Consider the following 5,000-nt stretch of genomic DNA (forward strand, 5'->3'; position numbering starts at 1 on the left):
ACAGAGGTAGGAGGTGGCTGATCGAGAATTGGTGAGTTTTCCAAAGTCACGTCTCGAGCCTCCAGGTCTGCAGAGACCGACCAGGGCTGCCGCCCAACCGACTATTCACCCTTTTTGGGCGGGAATTTTTTCCATTTTTGTCCATTTTTCGGGTTTTTGGTCGGGCTTCAAAAACGGCAGCCCGAGGCCTGGCAGAGGCCGGGGCATGTCCCCGGTCGCGCCAGGCGGCTCGCGCGACCCGATTAGGCCCCGAAAGGAGTCGGGAAATCGGCAGACCTGCCCGAGTTCAGCCCGGGGGAGGCGGGGGGCAGGTCGGTTCGGCTCAAATCATTAACCAAAGCCGAGACTTGGTCTCGCTGGCGCAACCGAAGTGCCAGGCTGGATAACTCATTAACCAGAAGGCGGCTGGAGGCAGGCAGGGCTGATGGCTGAGGCCGGGTGGAGGCCACCCGCGGCCGGGAAAGTCAAAAGTCCCGTTGTGTGGAAGTCTATGAGGTCAGATTCGGCCGCCTTACCGGGCCTGCGGTTGATGGTTTCCCGCTTGGGCAAGCGAGTCGGCCCGGCAAAGTGGCCACTTGCATTTTCTGGCAAGTGTCTGCGAACAACGTTAATGAGTTGAACCTCGGCAATTGTCGGAAGTCCCGATGAAGAAATGAAAATGCCCCTTTTGCGGGGATTTAGATGCTCATGGCCGGCAGCAGGTGGCCCGACGCCCCGCCAACTTGACACTTGTCATTTCTGTCCTTGGGGGTTGGCGGGGTATCTGCACAGAGGTAGGAGGTGGCAGAATCGAGACTTGGTGAGTTTTCCAAACAAACGTCTCGAGCCTCCAGGTCTGCAGAGACCGACCAGGGCTGCCGCCCAACCGACTATTCACCCTTTTTGGGCGGGAATTTATTCCCTTTTTGCCCATTTTTCGGGTTTTTGGTCGGGCTTCAAAAGCGGCTGCCCGAGGCCTGGCAGGTGCCGGGGCATGGTCCCCGATCGCGCCAGGCGGCTCGCGCGACGCGATTAGGCCCCGAAAGGAGTCGGGAAATCGGCAGACCTGCCCGAGTTCAGCCCGCGGGGGCGGGGGGTAGGTCGGTTCGGCTCAAATCATTAACCAAAGCCGAGACTTGGTCTCGCTGGCGCAACCGAAGTGCCAGGCTGGATAACTCATTAACCAGAAGGCGGCTGGAGGCAGGCAGGGCTGATGGCTGAGGCCGGGTGGAGGCCACCCGCGGCCGGGAAAGTCAAAAGTCCCGTTGTGTGGAAGTCTATGAGGTCAGATTCGGCCGCCTTACCGGGCCTTCGGTTGATGGTTTCCCGCTTGGGCAAGCGAGTCGGCCCGGCAAAGTGGCCACTTGCATTTTCTGGCAAGTGTCTGCGAACAACGTTAATGAGTTGAACCTTGGAAATTGCCGGAAGTCCCGATGAAGAAATGAAAATGCCCCTTTTGCGGGGATTTGGATGCTCATGGCCGGCAGCAGGTGGCCCGACGCCCCGCCAACTTGACACTTGTCATTTCTGTCCTTGGGGGTTGGCGGGGTATCTGCACAGAGGTAGGAGGTGGCAGAATCGAGACTTGGTGAGTTTTCCAAACAAACGTCTCGAGCCTCCAGGTCTGCAGAGACCGACCAGGGCTGCCGCCCAACCGACTATTCACCCTTTTTGGGCGGGAATTTATTCCCTTTTTGCCCATTTTTCGGGTTTTTGGTCGGGCTTCAAAAGCGGCTGCCCGAGGCCTGGCAGAGGCCGGGGCATGGGCCCCGATCGCGCCAGGCGGCTCGCGCGACCCGATTAGGCCCCGAAAGGAGTCGGGAAATCGGCAGACCTTGCCGAGTTCAGCCCGCGGTGGCGGGGGGCAGGTCGGTTCGGCTCAAATCATTAACCAAAGCCGAGACTTGGTCTCGCTGGCGCAACCGAAGTGCCAGGCTGGATAACTCATTAACCAGAAGGCGGCTGGAGGCAGGCAGGGCTGATGGCTGAGGCCGGGTGGAGGCCACCCGCGGCCGGGAAAGTCAAAAGTCCCGTTGTGTGGAAGTCTATGAGGTCAGATTCGGCCGCCTTACCGGGCCTTCGGTTGATGGTTTCCCGCTTGGGCAAGCGAGTCGGCCCGGCAAAGTGGCCACTTGCATTTTCTGGCAAGTGTCTGCGAACAACGTTAATGAGTTGAACCTCGGAAATTGCCGGAAGTCCCGATGAAGAAATGAAAATGCCCCTTTTGCGGGGATTTGGATGCTCATGGCCGGCAGCAGGTGGCCCGACGCCCCGCCAACTTGACACTTGTCATTTCTGTCCTTGGGGGTTGGCGGGGTATCTGCACAGAGGTAGGAGGTGGCAGAATCGAGACTTGGTGAGTTTTCCAAACAAACGTCTCGAGCCTCCAGGTCTGCAGAGACCGACCAGGGCTGCCGCCCAACCGACTATTCACCCTTTTTGGGCGGGAATTTATTCCCTTTTTGCCCATTTTTCGGGTTTTTGGTCGGGCTTCAAAAGCGGCTGCCCGAGGCCTGGCAGAGGCCGGGGCATGGTCCCCGATCGCGCCAGGCGGCTCGCGCGACCCGATTAGGCCCCGAAAGGAGTCGGGAAATCGGCAGACCTGCCCGAGTTCAGCCCGGGGGGGGCGGGGGGCAGGTCGGTTCGGCTCAAATCATTAACCAAAGCCGAGACTTGGTCTCGCTGGCGCAACCGAAGTGCCAGGCTGGATAACTCATTAACCAGAAGGCGGCTGGAGGCAGGCAGGGCTGATGGCTGAGGCCGGGTGGAGGCCACCCGCGGCCGGGAAAGTCAAAAGTCCCGTTGTGTGGAAGTCTATGAGGTCAGATTCGGCCGCCTTACCGGGCCTTCGGTTGATGGTTTCCCGCTTGGGCAAGCGAGTCGGCCCGGCAAAGTGGCCACTTGCATTTTCTGGCAAGTGTCTGCGAACAACGTTAATGAGTTGAACCTTGGAAATTGCCGGAAGTCCCGATGAAGAAATGAAAATGCCCCTTTTGCGGGGATTTGGATGCTCATGGCCGGCAGCAGGTGGCCCGACGCCCCGCCAACTTGACACTTGTCATTTCTGTCCTTGGGGGTTGGCGGGGTATCTGCACAGAGGTAGGAGGTGGCAGAATCGAGACTTGGTGAGTTTTCCAAACAAACGTCTCGAGCCTCCAGGTCTGCAGAGACCGACCAGGGCTGCCGCCCAACCGACTATTCACCCTTTTTGGGCGGGAATTTATTCCCTTTTTGCCCATTTTTCGGGTTTTTGGTCGGGCTTCAAAAGCGGCTGCCCGAGGCCTGGCAGAGGCCGGGGCATGGGCCCCGATCGCGCCAGGCGGCTCGCGCGACCCGATTAGGCCCCGAAAGGAGTCGGGAAATCGGCAGACCTTGCCGAGTTCAGCCCGCGGTGGCGGGGGGCAGGTCGGTTCGGCTCAAATCATTAACCAAAGCCGAGACTTGGTCTCGCTGGCGCAACCGAAGTGCCAGGCTGGATAACTCATTAACCAGAAGGCGGCTGGAGGCAGGCAGGGCTGATGGCTGAGGCCGGGTGGAGGCCACCCGCGGCCGGGAAAGTCAAAAGTCCCGTTGTGTGGAAGTCTATGAGGTCAGATTCGGCCGCCTTACCGGGCCTTCGGTTGATGGTTTCCCGCTTGGGCAAGCGAGTCGGCCCGGCAAAGTGGCCACTTGCATTTTCTGGCAAGTGTCTGCGAACAACGTTAATGAGTTGAACCTCGGCAATTGTCGGAAGTCCCGATGAAGAAATGAAAATGCCCCTTTTGCGGGGATTTGGATGCTCATGGCCGGCAGCAGGTGGCCCGACGCCCCGCCAACTTGACACTTGTCATTTCTGTCCTTGGGGGTTGGCGGGGTATCTGCACAGAGGTAGGAGGTGGCAGAATCGAGACTTGGTGAGTTTTCCAAACAAACGTCTCGAGCCTCCAGGTCTGCAGAGACCGACCAGGGCTGCCGCCCAACCGACTATTCACCCTTTTTGGGCGGGAATTTATTCCCTTTTTGCCCATTTTTCGGGTTTTTGGTCGGGCTTCAAAAGCGGCTGCCCGAGGCCTGGCAGAGGCCGGGGCATGGTCCCCGATCGCGCCAGGCGGCTCGCGCGACCCGATTAGGCCCCGAAAGGAGTCGGGAAATCGGCAGACCTGCCCGAGTTCAGCCCGGGGGGGGCGGGGGGCAGGTCGGTTCGGCTCAAATCATTAACCAAAGCCGAGACTTGGTCTCGCTGGCGCAACCGAAGTGCCAGGCTGGATAACTCATTAACCAGAAGGCGGCTGGAGGCAGGCAGGGCTGATGGCTGAGGCCGGGTGGAGGCCACCCGCGGCCGGGAAAGTCAAAAGTCCCGTTGTGTGGAAGTCTATGAGGTCAGATTCGGCCGCCTTACCGGGCCTTCGGTTGATGGTTTCCCGCTTGGGCAAGCGAGTCGGCCCGGCAAAGTGGCCACTTGCATTTTCTGGCAAGTGTCTGCGAACAACGTTAATGAGTTGAACCTTGGAAATTGCCGGAAGTCCCGATGAAGAAATGAAAATGCCCCTTTTGCGGGGATTTGGATGCTCATGGCCGGCAGCAGGTGGCCCGACGCCCCGCCAACTTGACACTTGTCATTTCTGTCCTTGGGGGTTGGCGGGGTGCCCGGAGATTTTCGGGAACACGATTTTCAGAACATTTTTACGACAGCGGGTACACTTTGAAAGCGCCCGAAAAGTGATGCTTTGCTGAAAGGTGCTCAATCTCAGGAAAGAGACCTTTGAAAAGAGCACTTGGAAAGTCACAAAATGACCGGTGTGCGAGACTTGGAACAATTTTGACAAAGTCTTTTGTTGTACTTTTCAAACTCTTTGGTGTTTTGCTGAAATCGTACTCTGGGAGCCAGCAGCCCCGCTTGTACCCGTGCCCGGCTCTCAGGACAGACTAGTTTCCAACGGCCCTCCGTCTTTGCGCAACAAAGGACGCTGTCTGTCACAGATGCAAGCCCCTGGGTGAGGGAAATCTGTTTTACTGAGTAGTTAAGCACACGCGCAGTTCTT

Source organism: Pristiophorus japonicus, unplaced genomic scaffold (genome assembly GCF_044704955.1).
Source record: "Pristiophorus japonicus isolate sPriJap1 unplaced genomic scaffold, sPriJap1.hap1 HAP1_SCAFFOLD_1361, whole genome shotgun sequence".
NCBI classification, from domain to species: Eukaryota; Metazoa; Chordata; class Chondrichthyes; family Pristiophoridae; genus Pristiophorus; species Pristiophorus japonicus.